Source organism: Mirounga angustirostris, unplaced genomic scaffold (genome assembly GCF_029215605.1).
Source record: "Mirounga angustirostris isolate CCGP_5_RB_7025 unplaced genomic scaffold, mMirAng1.0.hap1 SCAF_5, whole genome shotgun sequence".
Taxonomy (NCBI): domain Eukaryota; kingdom Metazoa; phylum Chordata; class Mammalia; order Carnivora; family Phocidae; genus Mirounga; species Mirounga angustirostris.
Genome location: NW_026991713.1, coordinates 129,026,655 through 129,048,315, shown reverse-complemented (window position 1 = coordinate 129,048,315; position 21,661 = coordinate 129,026,655). Strand labels below are relative to the sequence as shown.

Genomic DNA, 21,661 nt, shown 5'->3' with positions numbered 1-21,661 from the left:
GGCAGGGAAAGGAGGGCCACCAAGAGGAAACCCCGCAAAGACTCAGGCCCCTGACTCGCACTCTCCGAGTCCCCTGTGTCCTACCACCCCCTTCTCCTAAGTTCCTGGGCCCCATCACTCATCATAGAGGAAACTACTGATTGATAAGTCATGTCTAAGACAGTAGGAGAAAGCTAACATTTGCTGGGCACCATCTTTGTGCCGGGCACTTTGTTTTCCTCCACAGATGGTTTCATTTTATGCCCCAGCAAGCCTAGTGATGTAGGCACGGCTATCATCCCATCTTACAGACGAGGAGACTGAGGTTCAGAGAAGTGAAGCGGTCCAAGCTCACGGCCAGTGTGTTAAACCCCACCACCTGGCTCCCAAGCTTTCACTCCTACCTGGTTCATTTCAACTCCCAGGAGCACTTGAGAGCTCGTGTCAGACACGCGGGAGGAGGCAACGCTTAGCCTGAAGCCTTAACCACTACTCATGATTCTGCACAGGGCTCCCAGATAGGAAGAGAACCCACTGAAACCCTCCTTTCTTACCAGGCAATCACTGATGCCCCCGTCGCTAACTGGGGGGTGTGGGGGGGTATAAGGGGACTCCTCCTAATCTCCCACTTCATTCTTTCTTGTGACTTCCACGTGTTCCTCTCCCAGGGCCCCACGTGCTATGAAGTATTTGCCATCATTACCATTTTGGTGGGTGGTTTTCCAGTCTTCTTTGAAACCAAGGGACCTTTAGATGGTGATATTTTGGGAGAGGAGTGTTAGGATGCCTTCCAGGAGAATGAATGGCCAGGCCTCCTGCCCCCATGCCTCACTGGGTCAGCAGGAAGCAAGTGTCCCTATTTCCAGATGCCGACCCCACTGACGGCAGGGATCCCCATTCTGGAGCCTTGCTCCAGCCGAGCCAGGCTCCTCCTGCTTATTTACACAAGTGCCTACCTTCAGATGCTGTCCTTCTCCTGATGGGTGCACCACCACAGAGCCAGATGTGAGCATCAAGCTCTCGGTCTCCAGGCCCTCATGCCCATGACTCCACAGACACACAAGGGGTGCCCAGCCTGAGAGAGTGGGCACTGCTGAGGGTGCCAGGCACCCCTATGTGCCTGCTCTCAGATTCAGGGGTGCTAGAGGAGACAGAAAGGGGTGTGCCTTTGCTGCAGGAGAACCTTGGACAGGTCATAAGGAGCTGAGGGAGTTCTGGTCCCGCTTCTGCCCATCACAGGCATGTGACCTCAAGCCTCGGTTTCCCACATGCACAATGAGAGGTTGGACTTGGACAGTGGGTTCGGGCCGTGCTCTGAGGGGCCCCAGGATTCTGCCTCATTGCACCACTGCCCAAAAGACCCCATGATCTGCACCAGGCGTGAGATTCAAGCACTGGAGGGTGGGAAGGAGGGCATGGGGGAGGGGAAATGAATCAAGCAGCCCCACTTTGCTCTCTGCTACACACAAGTTTCAAGAAGGGTTCTGTGGCTATAGGATGTCTGACCATGATTGGGCTGGATACTCTCTAGGTCCTTCTGACCCAGGGTTTGGGGAGGGCCCTGCTCTGCTCATGCTGACGCTGCTTGGCTGCCATGGAGCCAAGGGAACCTGGGTGGGCCACATGGTCAGCCTGGAGGTAGGCGACCGGACTTCACAGACTAAAACAATTCCAAGACTCCAAAGTGCATCATGTTAAAATCAGGAGATGTGGCAGCGGTATATCCCACTTAGGCATCGCCCCTCGGAGAGCCAGGCTGGACCCTGGTGGGCTGCTACCGGGCAGACCCACACTAGGAGTCTGCCACTCAGAACCACAGCCCTCTTGCTCTGCGCCTTTGTGAGCTGAACATGACAAGTGGACAGGAAGGCCCCCGGCACCTCCTCACCCCAGCCACCAGCATCTGTCCCCGAGGGGTCTCAGCCCGCAGCAGTGGGGACAGGGACCGGGGCTCGGGAATGAAGGCCCGTGGTTCTGCTCTGTGTCTCCACCTTGTGAGACAGCTCCTAGCAGCACAGTCAGCTGACGTCACTCTGAAAGCTGATTTGAAAAAGCAAACTCAATGACAACACTACCCAATTGAGACTGCAGAGGGAGTTTAACAGGCAGACTGTAACTACTCGGCCTGGAACGGGTCCAAGACCCCCGGGAGCCCATGGGGTCTCAGCAGCGCTGGCAGAAGGTGGCGCCCCAGGCAGCCCAGCCCCCCAAAATCTGAGCAGAGACTGGGATGCCTCCAGGGTGCGCTGGGTGGGCCTGAGTTCTCCCCATCGCTGGACCTTCTCCCCACGTTCCCAGGGCGAGGCTGCCTATACTGGCAACTTCTGAACTCCCAGAGCAGAGTGGGGGGCACATGGGGTACCTGGACCCCGAGCGTGACCCGAGGGGAAGCACCTTCAGGATCACTGTGGTCCCAGGTCCTCAGTGCCCTTGACTCAGAGGAAGGAATTCAGAAGCAGCTGCTCATGGGGCCATGGAAACAGCTGAGGGTCTGGGTTCTGAGCGCCTCCTGGCCAGGGTCAGACGCCATGAAGGGCAGTCCAGTCTGCACCCTGTGCTTTCCGTTTATGGCCACTGCCTGCTTCTCCTCGCCTGCCAGGGGAACGAGGGGGCAGTCCCGTTCATGACCAACAGGCAGGTTGTGAATGCCCCCCATGTGGGAGTTGTGCCGGTCTCCCTCATAGGCCCTTCCCCAGGGGGATGCGTGGCAGGCAGGGACAAGGCACCAAACACAACCTACTAAAATGCAAGGGAGACTGTCACCCGGGCAAGTCTGAATGGGGAGCTGGAGAGCCTGGACAAGGGCATGATTGCCTGCAGGAGACATCACAGGGGAGGTGACCTCGGAGCTGGGACAGCAACAGATCATGAACAAGCGGCAGTTCTCAGCTCCCCCCAAGCAGTTATGCTCGTGTGCAGTCAGGAGCCTGGGTCGTGCCAGGCCGTACTGCTGGGGGCACACTGATTGGGGGGGGCAGTTACAGGCTTAGACACAACCATGCCTCTCCCTCCCCCTGGTGCCCGGGACCCAGCTCTGGTTCGTTCTCCCATCCCTTCTGAAACCACCTCGCTATACACACTCTCCCATCGGCACTGCGTCAACAGCATCATCCACCTGAAGCACATTTTAAATATATGCCAATGGGGCGCCTGGGTGGCTCAGTTGGTTAGGCGACTGCTTTCGGCTCAGGTCATGATCCTGGAGTCCCTGGATCGAGTCCCACATCAGGCTCCCTGCTCGGCAGGGAGCCTGCTTCTCCCTCTGACCCTCCCCCCTCTCATGCTCTCTCTCTCTCTCATTCTCTCTCTCTCAAATAAATAAATCTTTAAAAAAAAATAAAAATAAAAATAAAAATAAATAAATAAATAAATATATGCCAATGTAGAGAAGGTAATTCCATGCCTTCCTACCACCTAAATTCAACAATTTCCAACTCATAGCCAGCCTTGTTTTATCCCTAACTTCCCCTCCACTTTCCTAACTCCCACCCCTGACATCATCTCATCTCATCTGTAAATACTTCAGATGGTTTCTTGAAAAGATCAGAGCTTTTCAGCACAAGTCCACAAAACCATTATCATTCCTTCTAGAAATGAAATCAATTTCTGATTATGATCAAATACCCAGTCAGCGATCCCACGGTCTGGGTTTTGCCGGTCGCATCCCCAAGACGTCACTTAATATGTTTCTTTGTCCTTTGAATTTCCTACGAGTTCATATTTAGATCTAGAGACTTAAACCAATTCAGGTACGATTGGTTTTGGCAAGAAACATCCGAAGCAGTGGTGGTCTTTCCAGGAGGAGGCACGGTATCCACCTGGTGAGCTCTTGTTGTGATTCGAGCAGACGCTGGTGCCAGATCCACTCATTCGTTAGACACATGGCTCTGCCCTAATTCTCTAGCTCCTTCTTCATGTGTTAGCTAATATGCTTCTAAGAGGAGAAACTGCATAGGGGAAAAAAACAGAAGGAATGCTTGAGACTTCCCCTTCTTATACACGTTTCCCAAAGAATGAACCGCTTGCCTAACGTCAAGAGTTGGCCAATGAGCTCTCTCCTTTTAGCATCGTTATAGAGGCCTGGAGATAAACATCTCTGATGTATTTTAATCCGTTGCAGTCAATTCCTTGTAGTTATTACCCTAAGTGATGTTCGAATGGCCTCATCTTTGGCCGGTAGGAACCATTTTGGCTACTGTGTCCACTTTGATAGTTTCCTCACTTTCTGGTGTGAAAAGTTGTTCCAGGCTCATCTTGTACATTCATCTCACTCTCGTTCATTTCAATAGAAAGTCCCCTGACCCCAGCCTCCAATCTGTCTGTGTCTTTGCTGCAGCTAGATGAATCTTTCCTTAAATTAATTTTAGCTCCGTTGCTCTTCTTGGGAGGCGGCATGATGCAGGGAACAAACAGGAGCTTTGGAACCGGGAGAAGTGAGTTTGGAACTGGCCACATCAGTTACACGTTGCACCACCCCGAGCTGGTGATACCATCTCCCTGAGCCTCAGCTGCCTCATTTGTAAAACTAAGAATAATAATATCCTGCCTTACAGGATTACAGTGAAGGTTAAATCAATGTAAAGCACCTGGCATAGAATCCACTGACTGGGAAGTGCAAGTAAATATCTATTCCTTTTCTTCTTGTTCTTTTCAAGAAACATCAATGGCTTCAAATGTTCACCCCACTGTGCAGACTTTCGAGCCCCCTTGTCTGACCTACTCTATCTGCCCAACCTTGTTTCCACGGCTGTTCTCCCCATCCACCTGCCCTTCTGGTCCCACCAGCCCACTCTCACCAGACATACTAACGTCCTCAACCTTCATTTACACTGCCTCCTTCATCTTAAATGCCCCGTGTCCTTTCATTTATTTCCAACTCCTACCTATCTGTGAAGACCCAGCTCATATCCTTCTGTTTCCCTGACCCCTCCAAACCTCATCTTCTTCCCATCCCCTGAAAGACTGCCTGCTCTCACAAGCCTGATTGGGGGACTACCTCTACTGTAGCCATTGTCATCCACCACCTACACACTTGGACAGAATACCTTTCAAGAACTCTTCTTTCCAAAGCTAACCTGGTCTGCACACAAATCCCTAGGCACACGATCTATGTGTGTGACTGTGACCACAGCAAAGCCGTAAGGGTGTGCTTGTGATGCATACGTGGGCACGCACGTGTTTGTGTGAGTATATGCATGTGTACACATGCATATATGTGTGTCTGTCTGCATGTGCGCATGTGTCTGTGCGAGGAGGTGCACTCCTGTGCATGTGCGCACACGAGACCAACCCGCTCAGGAAGCCCATGTCCTGGCCTGTCCTCTCTGACTCAGACTCACTCAGAACCCCTGAGGCTCTGCCCCACCCTCAGACTTCAGCCAGGACGTGGGAGGACACCTGGACCCTGATCTTTATAGAGATCCAATGATGATCTCCTTGGGGTTCTCGGTTTTCTAAACCAGATGTGACCCCCATCTGGAACATGGAGAAGAGCCACAAATGACTAGGCAAAGCTTCCCTGTCCAGATCTAACAGCTGGATCCAAGACCAAAGATGATCTCAGTGCAGAACTTTTCCATGCAAGAACCATCCTACCGAGCAGTGAGGAGTAAGGACACTTCACAAGATGGCCTCGCTCCCCAAACATGATAACCTCACCCGGCGACTTGGCAAACCGCCCCAATGCGCCACAAAATCAGGGAGGCTACTAGGACGTGTGATGTCACTGCCCTCCCAGGACCCTAGCATCCGTCTCAGGATGGCGCCCTCGGGCAGATCCTAATCACTGCTGTGCAGGGAGGGGAGAGAGCTGCAGGGGAGGTGGACAAACCCCATCTAGGCTTTCTTGGGTCTTTGGGGTCTAAAACTCCTGCTCCTTCCCTCAAAAGGCCTCACCCAGATAAAAGGGATCTAGCCAAAGCAGGATCCAAAGCTCAGCATAAAAAAAGCAAGAGCTATGCAAGAAATAAAAGTAGAATTTCCCTGGATGATTGGACAGACAGGGAGCTCTGGAATGAAGAGGGCTTGGGCAGAACCCCAATAAAAAGACAGCCTCTGGAAGGACTGACAGGGGGCCCCCTTAGCACAGGAACGGCCGCATTTTAACTGGCCGCCTGTCGGCTCTGCACTGAATCCACCTCTACCGTCCCAAGCTGTCAGGAAGATGCCCCGGGGCTGATGCGCCCCAAGGGACAAAGGAAGTGGGCAGAATCCCCGGGCTGGTAGTTCTGTTCCCCGGGGGCATCGGAAAAGCAGGCAGCAGCGTGGTCGTTGCTGGAGCAGAAGTGAGACAACCCCCAATTATTCTAGAAGAAAGTGGCCTTTGGAATGAGTGGGGATGGGGGTGTAAATGGGGTCTCGGGTTGTTTTATGGGGTGTTAAAGGAATGGTGTCTCCCTCCCCACCCCCACGCCCAGCTCTGGCGGAGTATGTGAGCACATCTCGGCAGCAGCAGACCTTTGCCTTGCAGGTGTTCATTGATCAAAGGAAGCCGCACAGGGGTAAAGCCTCTTTGGAACCGGCTCACGTGTGCCCGCCCCCCATGATCCCAACCCACTTCCAGGGCTTTGTGGGGGTTGTGAGCAGGAGGAGGAGGTTCCCAGCGAGGGATGCAGCTCTGCTAATCACGTGCCATCACATAATAACAGTGAATAGCAGCATACAAAGCACCAGGTTGCACTTGAACATCAAACGTCGGCTTGCAAATGCAGCCCCCTTCCCTTCACGGGCTTGTCACAGGAGCAGCATCTGGGGGCGTGCCCCAGCTGCCAGTGTCCCCCCCGACCCCCCTGTGTGCCACTCGGAGCAGGGGCTTTGCCTGCATCCACCCCCCTGGGGATGGGGATGGCCCGAGGGAGGCAGAGGCCAGGGCACGCGCCTCTCAAAAATCCTGCGGCTACTCTCCGTTTCTAACATATAAATAGAATGTGCTTTTGTGCATCTTTCTGGAGCAGGTCATGTGTGCAGGCTCTCTCCTCCCTCTGCTCACCCCACATAGGCTGCTCAACTGGGGCAACTTAAAAGAGGCAGGGTGCCCCTGCGGGCAGGACTCGGAGCCCCCCTCCCCGCTGCAAGCTCAGATCCTGCAGTGTAAGGCTCTCCTGCTGGGGTGCCAGGAAACTCTTTATTGTCATCTTGCCTTCTTATTTCAATTGTCTTTAAATGAGCCAAAGGCCAGGACCCTCCACTGCTTGCTTTGTGCTTTTCCCCGGGAACGGAGCTCACAGTTAGGATGCCCGCTCCCTGCTTCCCCCCGCCCCCGGGGCAGGCTCACAGAGTCCCAGAAAGAGCCAGGCGCCCTTTCTGTTCTTTGGCAGCAGTCTCTTCCACCTCACTCCTGCTCCTTATTTTTTTTAAGCCTGATCTCCTCTGCATCTTTCAGGCTCTGTTATAGGGATGAGTTCCACGAAACTCCCCATGAGCATCACTGTCACGATGCATTTTATTTTCCTTACAGCTGTCCCTTTCCTTTTCACTCAGTGCCCACTGGGTGCAAACCCTGGTCAGGGCCCTGGGGATCCGCACTGAGCAAAGCAGACAGCGGGACCTCAGAACGACCTTCGTAGGCAAATCCTCCAAAAATTCAGATAAAAATTATATTTTACAACTGTGTTGGTACAAAGATGAATACATTAATAGCGTATATGACAACTTTTTTTTTCAACCTAAAAGTTTGTTTGTTTCTTCTCATTTTATTTTTTTTTAAAGATTTTATTTATTTGTCAGAGAGAGAGCACACGAGCAGGGGGAGCATCAGGCAGAGGGAAAAGCAGGACCCCCGCTGAGCAGGGAGCCCCACGTGGAACTCGATCCCAGGACCCAGGACCCAAGGCTTCACCAGCTGAGAAAAGAGCAGAGTGACCCTTGAAAGGGAAAGCAGGTCCTGCCGAATCAGGACACAGCCCATTAGTGGGTCAGAGGACCTTCCCCACTGACATTGCGTTTCTTCTGATTTTAAAAGAAATGAAAATTAGGGATGCCTGGGTGGCTCAGTGGATTAAGCGGCTGCCTTCATCTCAGGGTCCTGGGCTTGAGTCCCGGGCCGGGCTCAAGCTGTCAGGAGCTGTCCTCCTGCTCAGAGGAAAGCCTGCTTCTGTCTCTCACTGCCGCTCCCTCTGCTTGTGCTCTGTCTCTCTGTCAAATAAATAAAAAATCTTAAAAAAAAAAAAAAAAAGAAGAAGAAGAAGAACGGCTTAAACAAAATTATCCATTGAAAGCATTTCTTTCGGGCACATAGCAAGCCTTCTAAAAGCACGAGCCATTGCTGTGACCAGCCACCTTCATTCTACACTCGTGTGTATAAACATAAAGCGCACAAGAGAGAGGGTCTGGTGCCACCAGGAAGCAGGCGATCTCCTTGCTGCCACCCCCGTGCGCATAAGCAGAGCAAAGCAAGAGAAATCAGAGTTGAACGGCGCTGGTGCTTTTGAGCTTGGAAGTTCTAACCTGAAGCTCCACCAGCTTCTGCCTGAGGAGGCGCTACCTGGAGCCAGGCCCTCCCGCTCTTGGTGACTTTCCCCGGGGTCCGTTCGCGCTGGGAGCCCCAGCTATGAGATGCCCTCTGTCACTCTCCGGGACGAATCCCTCCTTCCAAGCAGGCCCAGGGCAGCCCAGAGCACGCGGTCCGCACTTCGTAAGCAACAGCCTGGGAAAGGGTGGGAGGAGGCAAGCGATGGTGCTGGTTAGCCCCGTGCGAAATCCACACCTAGGGTTTTAAATGGGTCATTTCTCCTTAGACTAGAGAGCGCCCTCCCCACTTCCTCCTCGAACAAATTCCAGGAGATGCAGGTTATTTGCCCTGAAGATGGTCAGCCAGCAGCCCCAGGCCATCTTTCTTGCCCTATTTTCAGAGCACGGGCCTGGGCCCCAGGATGGTGCCACTGTCTGAAGGCCTGTGCTCCCACAGAGGGACGCTGCAGCCTGGTGAGATCCTATTTAGGAGGCTAGCAGGAGGGAGCACGGGAAAGGCTATTAAGTCTTTCCACAGAACATTCCAGAACCTTTAACCCTCCACTGGAGCCTCATGGCCCAGAGTTGGATGGGAGCTGCTCTGTCTTTTCCCGTCAGATTTAGACAGCTCAGCATGGCTCCCTTTTGACATGAAGTAATCATTGTCAGAGAGGGTCAAGGCTTCACCGGCTCAGAAGACAGCAGCGTGGCCCTTGAAAGGAAAGCAGGTCCTGCCGAATCAGGACACAGCCCATTAGTGGGTCAGGGGACCTTCCCCGCTGACATTCGCGTTGACGCTGCCTCATCAAGAAATTTGACGTGGGAGACAGCCTCTGTGTGGTCACCTTGATGGGGAGCACACAGGGGCTCTCCTTCCGAGTGGCACCCAGCAGAAGGCTTTAAATGCCACAGTGGAAACCCAAGAGAAGGCATTTCACAGTTACTCTTGCCTTAATACCAAAGGAATAAATAACCATAGAAATGGTGGAGAAAACCACACAGATGGATTCAGTCATCCAGAATTTCACCCCAAAAGGTGGAAGCTGCTGCCCCTAGAGCATAGAATCCTCCAATATTTGTCAGTGCTTATATATGTATATATGCACGTTTATGTGTGTGCACGTATTACATCTGTGTAAATGCATGTATGCATATGTATGTATGTGTATGTGTATGTGTGTTTGTGTGTGCATGTATGTGTGCATGCATGTATACAAATGTGTGTGCGCATGTGCATGGATGCGTGTGTATATGTATCTATGTGTACATATATGCAGTGATATTTTTATGAGCAAACACTTTGTAACAGAAGTCAATCACTAGTATAAGAAAAGACGCTATGAGATCAAATGCATTTTAACACACATAAAAAAATGTGTGTAGACGTTTTTCCTATTTTTCTACTGCAGCATTTTCCAAACTGTGTCCTGCAAAGCAAACACATGAATTAAAATAAAAGCCGGGACATGCTGCACACCACAGAGAGATTCCCAGAGCTCACAGAGATTCTGAGAAGCAGAGCAGCAAAGAACCACTTTAAACATGGTCTAACCAGCACCGTCAACCACAGGCTGCTTTTTTTTCCCACGAGAACACAGACACACACTGATCTACATAATAAGGAGAATCGTATCTCCTCACGCCCTTCCTGAAGCCAGCGTACAAAGCCTTTCTGGTCCTTTTGGGTCTGAGGAGAGGCCAGTCCAGGATCCCTGGGGGACTTCTAAGAGCAGAAAGGATGGGGAAAGTACCCACGAGTATGTGTTGGTTGCAATTCGATACAGCTCAGTATTAATTTCCCAACTCCTCCTGGGTGAGGGATGAGGCAGTCGACAGAAAAGGAATTAAAACCCTCCGTTCTCTACTATGTAAGGTGGCCAGCCCTGGCCCACCTGTTTCTCACTTTATCATTCTAACCAGATAACGGGAAAGGGTAGAAGGGGGGCTGATAGGCAGTGAGAGGAAGGAAAAGAAGTCCAGGAATCTTTTTCTGTGAAATGAAGAGCTTTGCTCTTTTTCTTTCTCTGTTTTATAAAACTAGGGTTCCATTGTACTATTTGCTTTTGTAATTCGCTTTTCTCACTTAATGTCTCACAAAGATTCTTTCAAGGAATCAAATAGTCTTCTAAAACATGATTTTAAATTTCTTCATATAATTTTAACTTGTGGATAAATACCACAATCTTCACCCCATGCACCAGTTGTCGATTTATTGCCTAGTGGGTCCAGATTCCCCCTGAGTACCTGCGCAGTGATAGCGGGCGGGACTGTGGCATTTCTCCTTTGTTGCGAGTGCGATGCTAAGGGGCGGCCAGTAGAGTATGGGAGAGGGACAGCTACTCTTCCATCACGGCTTAATAATTCCTCATATTCAACTTCCCTTGCTCCAGTGATTGTGTGGTGTCTGTCTCCTGATTGGACCCAGACTGAAACACCCGGCAAGGACCATGCTTGAAGCACTATCTCTGGAGTGTTTTAATTTGAAGGTGGGCACCAGGAAAGGATAGCAGGAAGGACGTATTTATTCAAACAGCAAATGTGTACTATGACAACTGGGCCCCAGAGATGGGCTGTCAGAGCACAGTAATATTTACTAAACCCCTGTTACGAGAGCTAACTCATTAATTGTCACAACAGCCCCATGAGCAGGCACCAGTACCTCCCCAGGTGACAGGCGAGCATCTTGGCACACGTGGCTGAAGTCGCTGCTCAAGGGCCCACAGTTGGTGGGAGACGGGGCCTCATGGAATTCACACGTGGCTGGGCATCTCTACCCACTGCTCCCACTGCCTCTCGAAGACAGGACAAATGTGATGGTGGAGACTTCCTTCATCCGAGGAACTCCAGCTCCAGTATTGGAGAAAAGAGAGGATTCGGAGCAGAGAAGATGAAAGTCTCAGAGAATTTAGAAACAGAGCCCATGAGGAAAAATGAGAGGATTGTGAGTCTGGAAAGTTCTGTGGCCATGTTTGTGGATTCTACCCAGAGAAGGAGAGGCAGCTTTCCCCGAAGAGATGCAGAAAGAGAGGCTGAGGGCAGCCCAAGCATGCAGTACAGGGATCCAGCATCCTCAATTACTGAGGTCGCCTTGATTTTATATTTTTCTACCCTTTTCAGTGAATGACTTGATAGAACTTAGTATTTATACTTTTGTGTGACTCCTCATTTAAAAACCTTTGCAATTCAGGCACAACGCAGTCCTCACTCTCGATCTGGGAGCAACTGTCTGCTGTATCCCAGGGGCAAGTCAGTTTTTCTGTGACGAGGCAAATTACTAGCAGACAAGAGACAAAGCCCTGCTACGGGCAGTTTTTCCACTTGGAGGGAGTAAGGCTGGGCCTAGAGGAAGGAGACAGAATACCCTCATGGCAATGAAGCAGGAATGAAGTGCAGGACGGTCTAGAAGGATGAAGGCGAGACCAGAGCCTGGAACCCCCATGTCTCCACTGACTCCGTCCTGGGGCCATGTCCATGTCCTAGACACTCGCAAGCCTCCCTGAGCAGCAGATGGAGACCTGGATGCCCTCCACCGATGGGCAGACAGAAGCCCTCACTCCCTTACCAAGATGGGACTGAACCCAACAAGGCGGGGACTCCACAGAGAGCAGAGTGTAGTAGTTGGCTAAGACTGCCGTGAACTGAAGCAGCTCCACAATGGAACCTACTATCTCCCAGTTCTGGAAGGCAAAGGCCAAGATCAAGGACTGGCTCCTTCTGAGAGCAGGAGGGAATCCCGCCCCAGGCCTCTCCCCTCCAACAGCCTCTGGGAGTGTGCTGGTGATCCTTGGTGCTTCTTGGCTTGTCAGTCCCCACCTGCATGGTCCCGTGACCTTCTGTCTCCAAATGTTGCCCTTCTTATAAGGACACCAGTTATGTAGGATTAGGACCCACTGGAATGATCTCACTTAAACTTGATGACCCTGTAAAGACCTTATCTCCAAAGAGGGCCACATTCTGAGGTACTGGGGGTTAGCACTTCAGCATATGAATTTGGGGGGAACACAATTCAGCCCCTAACAGGGAGAACAGTGGACCCATCACCCCTGTTACACAGAACACAGGGACTTTTGCGATGAGGGGATCAGTAGTAGCAAGAAAGGGGTGTGCTGGCCTGGCTGGCACTCTCATTGGAAAATTCTGGGTCCATAAATGGGACTTGCCCACTTGCCTACACAGGATAGAGTGAGGTTGGGGCTGCAAACTTCAAGGAGACACACAGAAGGAGTGAGAAGGAGCCCAAGGGAGGTGCATGTTTCACAGAGAAAGCAAACCCGGGGGAGCCTTGAGGAATGGTTTGCACCTTCTGGGGGCTCTGCATGGATTTGTAATTGGCCGTGGGAAGTGAGTGCTGCCTGGGATGGGTCAACACTGTGCACCTTCCCAGCTCCTCAGGCTGTCAGGCAGAGCCATGCACTCTGGCCCGGGGAACAAAGCATGGTTGCCACAGAATGCTCATCCCTCCTCCCTCCACTCCCCCTCCCGCCACCCTGGGCGTGAGAGCACCAGGTTGCCGGGGGAGCAGCAATGGATATCAGTGGTCTCCAAGCTTTTTAAATCAAGCACCCCACCATTTGCAAATGCCTCGTAAGCACTTCCATATTGTATATCTACTTGTAAATTAAATACATTTACTACTGTGCTGATTATGGTGTGCACGTTAGAAAGCATGCACACAAGAGAACTGGTTAAAGGATGAGGTAAAAATAAATACAAATGAACATTCTGGCATTGTCTTCCTGCATTCCGATGAGCCATCCCAACCCCCACCCCCACTCCGAGACTCATGGACCCCCACTTCGGAAATCACTAGTTTCCAAGACATACTGATCCCGCAGCAAAGACAAGTTAATGCAAGTGTCATTCAGGATCAGCCAGCTTCTCATTTCCTTTTAGGGGACCGTGCTGGCCCCCCATGATGGGAACCCTGGGGAGTGAGAATGTTGGTGAGAAAGCTCTCTCCATTACAGTCTTGGGCACAGTCTCCTAGTGTAGAATGTGGCCATTTGAAGACTCACCTTGTTGGGTTTGTGAAGATTGAGAACATGCATGCGAATCACAAAAAAAAAATCCACTGCACAATGGATGTTCAATAAATGGTCATCTACTACTATTGCTATCAATACCAGCCTCAGGGCAGCTGGGAATCCAGATCAGAATGGCCATCTAGAAGAGAGGACATCACCCCAACTGATGCCCCTCCCCCTTATCTGACTTAAACCAGGAGCTGCATGATGAGATTCTGAGCGACAGAAAATGTCTATGTCCCGGACAGCACAGATTTAAGGAAAAATACCCCGGGGCGAGCTCTAATCCCAAGGGCAGAAACGTTCATTGCACCCCAGGATCTATTTTGCCCTTTGTCCTTTTAATAACAGAACCCCTGTTCTGAATTTGGCTGGGCACTTGGCATCTCTGGTAGAAGTGACATTTCCCGGGCTCTTGTGCATGTAGGTGTGACTCTATGGCTAAATTTTGGCCAATGGACTATGGGCAGAATGATTTGTGCAAGTTACAGATTATTTTCACAAAGAAATTCTTTGCACTCCACTTCCTCCTATTCTGCCTTGGTCTGGGCGGGAATGCAGATGTGATGGAATAGGTCAAATTCAACCCCGCGGGCAGACAGTGTTCGCACCTGGGCAGCAGGCACAGTGCAGGCCAGGGAGCTGCTGATCCGTGTTACTAGGTGGCGAAATACTTGGCAGATCAGTTGCCTTCGATAACTCGGAAGATGGACCAGGCACCTAAGGAGCCTGTAGTTCTAGGAAAAGTGATTTTTCAAATGGGTGGGACTGATCCTTGATGCATTTAGCAAGGCACTGTAAGAGAGACATCAAGTTGGGTACGTTTGCCAGCAAAGATGGACGGGGACAGCTTGGCTAAGGGGACAGCTCTGCTGAGCGAGGCCACTCTGTCTGTGGCCTGTAATCCAAACTGACTGGAAAATCCAGCTGCTTCCCTCCCCCACATCCCTCCCCCATGATGATCCCTCCCCCATGGTAGTACCCCCTGCGGCAAGCTCAGAGCTCTTTTCATCGGCCCCTTGCAGAGCCTTCTCAGCCAGACCACGGCATCTAGTCTGGAAGCACCAGTCAGATGAAGGCTGTTGCTTTCCACGCAGACTCATCATTTCAGACGCCCTCAAGAAAGTCACGTTGAAAGGAGCAGGATGCGGTTGGCCGTGTAAGCCGTTAAATAAAAGAGGACCTGTGTCCAAGAGAGATTTTTGAGTAGACTGTGTGCCCATGGAATGAACCAGAAGCAAATAGTCTGAAAGCTCACTGGAGGGCAGTAAGTTTTGGGGGCAACTGTATAACCATTTGTTCCCTAAAATAGCCCTGAGATCCTCCAGCTGCAGTGGCGTTGGGAGCCTCTTCAGTCTGGTTCATGACACCAGCTGGGCCCTGTCAGCATCTTTGAGAACATCCCAGCTCTTGGGGATGTCGAGATACCTGAGCTCACCTCGAACACATCCCATCCCAAACTTGGAAGAGCTCTGGTTCCCCCTGGCAGGAAATAGTCTTAGATATTTAGACACTCCGTTTGGGTTCTGGTGGTTTCCATTGTCCCCAAGCCTCTTTACTGGACCAAACCATGAAATACTTCTCTTTTTAAAGATAAAATACATGAGTTCGTGCAAAAACTTCCAATTCAAATTCAGGCCTATGGGGTTTTTATTTACGTCACTAAGCGTAATATGTGTCCTTCCTTCCGGGGCAAATAGTCCTGTCCTCCCTCACTACACCCACAAAAGAACTCGGGTGCTCTACTCCACGATGCACCCACAAAAGTCTCAGAATAAAAATGCCCGACACTACCACGAACAACAGAATCCAGGAATATAACTTTAAAAAATGGTTCACAGTTTTTTTCTCAGAATATAGCCCAACTTGGGACACAGAGTTAAATTCTTGTGTTTTATAGTCACTTGAAATAGTTCCTCTCTGGGAGGTAAGGTCACCAGTTCAAAACTCAGTGCAGTTCCACTGTTTCGTTTTGCCTTCTTCTTAATAAAATTAATTTCATAAATAAAATTTTACTTCATAGTTATGTAAAATATCTATGTGATTCCGAAGTCAAATGAATAAAGCAAGGTGAATTTAGTAGACTGCCCTTGATATTCGGGGGCCCCAGGACAAGGTCACAGACAGAGGTCCATATCCCATAGGTATTTCAAATTATAAATCAAGCCACCAAATTCTTAAATAGACTATGTCCTCTCGTCCTACTTAGATGAGGGCTTCTTGCCACGGACATGGAGACCAATCTCCCATTCAGAATTCTCGCTCCCGGGCGCCTGGGTGGCTCAGTTGGTTGAGCGACTGCCTTCGGCTCAGGTCATGATCCTGGAGTCCCGGGATCGAGTTCCACATCGGGCTCCCTGCTTGGCAGAGAGTCTGCTTCTCCCTCTGACCCTAACCCCTCTCATATGCTCTCTCTCATTCTCTCTCTCTCAAATAAATGAATAAAATCTTAAAAAAAAAAAAAAAATTCTCGGCTCCCCAGAGTTCTGAACTGGAACATGGCGGCCTGGGGAGAGCCTGCCCCATCTTTCCCCGACTCTTCCCATCTCTCACACCCTCCCGTCCCACAAGAGGACTTGCACACATACCTGCGGGTGTGTCAGGCCCTGGCCAGCCCTCTGGGGGCACAGTGTGCCTCCCTGAGGTGCTGTTTGCCCATGGGAGGAGGGTCCTGGGATGGGCCCTCAGAGTGGGCTTGGAGCCATGTAGGTAGGAAATTCGAGTCCCATGATCTAGAAGGGAGGGTGTCAGCTCCACTGCGCCTGGCCCTGCAGACTCCTCAGCTCAGGGGGGCAGGCTGCTGGGGGCAGGCCAAAGCAGGGATGCTCTCATCCAGACCCACGGGCAGCCTGACCGGAGAAACCCAGCTTTTCTCCCTGTCCCCCGCACCTCTGCAGTTTTGGCTTTGTCATTACTTTTTATAAATACAAGCAAATTCCATGCATGCACATACTTCTATATATATCCATAGATATGTACACATGCGTGTATTTCCCCACATACGTTCGCATGCAGACCTTCTGCTCTGTGGTCAGGGCGGGAGGCGGGGAATGGAAAGCACGTTGTTACACAACCAGCCTCCTGCTGCAGCTGAGGTGTGCGCTGAGCCCAGCCGGCAGATAGGGACCGCAGGGACACGGCTTCCGAGCACTCTGCGGCGAGTCCATCAGCAGAAGCGAATGGGACTGAATTCACACGAACAAGTAGGAAAACAGAGCCTTCTGGAGAGACCCAAATTAAGGCAAATTGGACATAAGGGGGAAAGATCCAATTAGGTTCCTGAAATAACAGCACCACCACCTTGAGCTAAATTCCTGGCAGGACCACTTCCCTTTCCTTCACAAATGCCTAAATGTTGATTTTTGCCCCCGGCCCTGGCAGGGAGCAGGAAGTAAGCCCCCCACCCCGCCCCAACTGGAGGAAACCCGACCCTGGCTTCCTCAGCTCCATCGTGAGGTCAGAGCCAGGCTCCCCCTGCTACAAGTTGCCAGTCCTCTCCCGAAGGGACTGTTTCCGCATCTGCCCGGGAGCGAGGCTTGCACCCTTCCTGCGGAATAATTAACGAAGCCGAAAATCAGCATCTGGTCAAGTTAAGGGGATGACATCAGGGAAACAAAAATCAGAATCCTAGGTGCAAGTCAGCTTACATGTTGATTCCATCACTGAAAAAGAGATGCATCTGGCAGGGCCACCCCCTAGGGGCCAAAGTGGTTCGCCGTGGACCCTCCCGTGAGCCTCCTGGCTGCTCCGTGGCCTGGTGGGTCCAGGAAAAGCACCCCCCGACCAGAAAAGCTGAGAGATGGGAAGGCCTAAGAACCAGTGAAAGTTTTTTATTTTCCCAGCTAAACAAACAAACACATATACTATTTTAAACTTACCATAGGTTTTATTTATAAGAACAATGTGGTGTCCACTCATGAGAAACTCTCCCTCTCATAAGCCACCACCTAATTTTGTCTTGGGTTGAAAAATCTTTCTTTTTTATTTTTTAGAATGAGAAATATCAGCAACAGTGGCCTGTACGAGATCTCTCTCCAGGGGCCTCCAGGGAAAGAAGTCTCCCTGAGTAATAATCAGGCTCTAATCCCCTATCCCTTGTTTGCTCGCCTCCCCCCGAAATGTGTAACTAAAGAAGAAATCTACATAGAAGCATGGCAGCCGGGCTGCGTACCCTCTTCATGACCTGCCACCTGCCACCTGCCACCACCCGGTGGCGAAGAAAGTCCACCTTGGTTCCCATGGGCAACCCCACTGGTGCCTGGGCTTGCTAACAAACCCCTGGCTGGGATTGAAAAGATTCCTTTGTTAATGAAGGACTTCCTTCCTTCACACCTTCAACTTCCTCCTGAAGCCTCAGACCCATCTGCCTTATTTCCTCTCTAAATACTCACACATTCTGAGCAGAATAGCTGGTAAATAGAGAGGATTTAGTGGCATCCTCTAACCTGGCAAGCGAAGGTCAAACCACCGGGCCGCTCAGTCGGGATGTGAATAGTATCACTTGTAGAAACAACTTTGCCTACATAAGACAGCTGGTGTGAAGAAAGCATTGTAAACTAACCTCAACCTAAAACATTCTGCATGGAGAGGCGACTCTCAAAAAGAAGCCCAGAGAAAGCCACCTGTCAGTTGCCTCCACTAACTTTCTTCCTCTGGATCCGCGGTGGCCGCACGCCCAGCACCAGATCATAAACCACAACAATCCTGTTCCTCGATGTGACAGCTTCTCTTGCAACTAGGGGTGGCCCTATGACCCACTTCTAGCCAAGGAGGTTGAGAATGAAAGTAGGTTGAGAACATTTCTGGGAAAAACTTCTACTTTTCCTGTTAAAGGGACAGACATGGTAGGTTCTACTTTTCACCTCTTCTTTCTGCCTTGAACACAGACATGATGTCTGGGGCTGTAGCATCTATCTTGCAACCATGAGGCAAAGAAAGACCTTGGGTAAACATCGAAGATTAGCAGAACCAGAGGCAGCCAATGATGACCTCTGAGCCTCTGGTTATGTGAGAACAATAAACCTGTATGTGTTCAAGCCATTTAGGCTGGCTTTCTGTTGCTTGCAACTTAACATGTTCTAAATGAGACACAGCACGCTTGGCATACTTCCATTAATTCTGCTCTCTGAAGGAATCTGGAGCAGAGGGAACCAAATCTGCACCCTCCTCCACTCTCCACCACCTCCCCTTTGTAAGCCAAATTCATGAAAACTCAAGCTGGGTAGATGAGATTGTGAAATGTTCCAATCTGATCCAGGGATTTGGGTCCTTGATGGGTTAAATGGGTGACAACTAATATCCAAAGAAAGTCTTTAGACTTTATGTCAAAGAAGATGTTAAAGGATTGGCTCATTCCAAGGCTGATACCTCTGCATCCTAGGTGGGAGACACCTGCCCAGGAGCCAGAAATGGGGTGGGAGGGCCCTGGTCATCCCTTGGGCAGTGCCACGGGTCAGAAGATGCTCTGGTTAAGTAGAATACATTTGAATAGGGCCCAAGTGGATTGTTTTTTTTTTTTTTAATTTTATTTATTTATTTGACAGAGAAAGACACAGCGAGAGAGGGAACACAAGCAGGGGGAGTGGGAGAGGGAGAAGCAGGCTTCCCGCAGAGCAGGGAGCCCGATGCGGGGCTTGATCCCAGGATCCTGGGATCATGACCTGAGCCGAAGGCAGACGCTTAACGGCTGAGCCACCCAGGTGCCCCTCAAGTGGATTGTTTTGATGAAATCCTCAGTAGCACCTGGTCCCAGGGGGTATCAGAGAAAGACACCAGTCATATAGGATCAGGACCCACCCTAATAACCAAATTTAACCTTAATTACCTCTGTAAAGTCCCTATTTCCAACTACAGTCACATTCTGCAGTAAAGGGGGTTAGGACTTCAACATATAAATTTGGGGAGGATACAATATAGCCCAAACAGGACTCACATGATTACACTGGCCCCACCCAGCCAATCCAGGATAATCTCCCTACTCAAGGTCCATAACCTTAATCAGATCTGCGAAGTCTCTCTTGCTGTGTAACATAACACAGCTTCCCGGGATTGTAGGATGTGGACGTCTTTGTTGAGGAGGGCCTTCTGCCTCCCACATTGTACCAAGGACTTCACACTGATTATCTCATTTGTAACGTGGGCAGGTTATCCTATTGTCCCCGATTCATAGCCGCAAAAACTGAGACATACAGCCATTAGGAATGCCCCAATGTTGCAGAGCTGGTAAACGCTGGAGCTGTGGTTCGCCCACCCACCGCCTGACTACAGGGCCTGCCCATTCTGCCCGCCACCCTATGGCACCCACATCAGTGGGCCAGTTTGAGTTTTGGCAGCTGAGGGCTATTCTCTGCCCCCACCCCCACCCCGGGCCCAGAAACGGGGCTCCTCTCTTGCCCACCAGTTCTCCCCAAGTCTGTGGGGTGTGAACCCCTCTCCTAAACAGCTGCCTCTCTACCCATCTCCCTGCAGCTCTGCTTCTCTGCCCACCACAGGGTAGTCAGAGCCAGGATTGAAAGCACAGATCTGACCTTGTCACTTCTCAGCTTAAAGTCCCTCAGTGACCCCTGTGGTTCTGATGGCTGTGGCCTGCATGTGTGCCCCCCAAAGGCACACCTGAAGTCTGACGCCTGGTGTGATGGAGCTCTGGGAGGGGGTTCGTGCCCTTGTAAAAGAGACACCTGACAGCCCCCCAGTCCCTTCTGTCAGTGAGGACGCAGCAAGAAGCCTATGACCTGGAAGGGGACCCTCCCCCAACCACGCCAGCACCTTGACCTTTGACTCCCAGTCTCTGCAACCGGGAGAAATACATGTCTGTCGTTTGAAAGTCACCCAGCCTGTGGTGTTTTGTTAGAGCTTGATTTAAGGTTATGAAAATCCATTTCACCATGGAAAACAGTTTGGTGATTTCCTCAAAAAGTTAAACATGGAGTTTCCGTATGACCCAAGAATTCTGCTCCTAGGCTTATACCCGAGAGAATTAAAAACATATGTTCAGACAAATACATCTGTACAGATGATCATGGCAGCCGTATTCACAATAGCCAAATGGGATAAACAACCCAACTGTCTGTCAAACTGATAACAATGTGGGTAAGCCTTGAAAACATCAAGTTTTCAAGTGAAAAGTATTAAGAGACACGAAAGGTCACGTGTTGTATGGTTGTGTTCATACGAGATATCCAGAATCGGCAAATCCAGAGAGACAGAGGTGGACTAGTGGTTGTGAGGGGCTGGGGGATAGGGGAGAATGAGGTGTGACTGCTCCATGGCTGTGAGGTTTCCTTTTGATGTGACAAGAATGTTCTGGAACTAGACACGGTGGCGGTTGTACGACATTGTGAATGTACTAAATGCCCTGGGCTGTTCACTTTAAAATCGTTAATTTTATGGTCTGTGAATTTCACCCCCACTTAAAAAACAACCGGAAGAAGAGGAAGGAAGGAAGGAAGGAAGGAAGGAAGGAAGGAAGGAAGGAAGGGAGGGAGGGAGGGAGGGAGGAAGGGAGGAAGGGAGGAAGGGAGGAAGGGGAAGGGGAAGGGGGAGGGAAGGGGGAGGGAGGGAAGGAGGAAGGAAGAAGGGAAGGAGGGGAGGAGGGGAAGGGGGAGGGGAGGTGGGGGGCAGGGAGGAAAGAGGGAAGGACAGAAGGAGAGAGGAAGGAAGGAATTTACTGGCTCACAGAACTAACTGTGCAGTTGGAGAAGGGGGCTCAGCTGAATGATGGACAGAAACAGAACGAGAGGGGCTTTCCATCCTTGTGCCACCACGTCTGTGAGGGCTCACTCCACCTCAGCCTCCACGAGACAGGCAGGGTGGCTGCCCCCGCGCCCCCAGCCACGAGTGCTCCCAGCTCAGGACCCCAGCAGAAATACCAGGTCCGTTCTGTGTCCCACCCCACCCCACCGGAGTCTCCAAACACACCCCGTATGCAATAAAGGAGAAGTTTGGGGGCTACAGTTCCTCTGAGGATTTCATTTCCTTAAAGGATTAGGAACAAAGGAGGATTTATTTTGGCCCCTTTCATTTCCCTGCAGTAAAGGAAGGGGTCCAGGCCGAAGAAACAGACTGCCCTGGTCATTTGAGTGGGGACATTTAAGATAAAGAACCGTGACCTGAAACTATGGAAAGGCTGGGAGGGAACCCGAAGGGGCCCAGAAGGGGGCAGAAGCAGGAACGGGGCGACATCATGGCAGAGGGAGAATGGACACAAGGGA

General features: G+C 50.9%; 1 long non-coding RNA gene across 2 annotated transcripts in view; it reads right to left on the bottom strand.

Moving 5' to 3' along the window:
* LOC123841954 (uncharacterized) overlaps positions 1 to 21,661 on the bottom strand; it is a 112,049-nt gene that overhangs the window by 76,152 nt on the left and 14,236 nt on the right. The gene's annotated exons all lie outside the window — the stretch shown is intronic.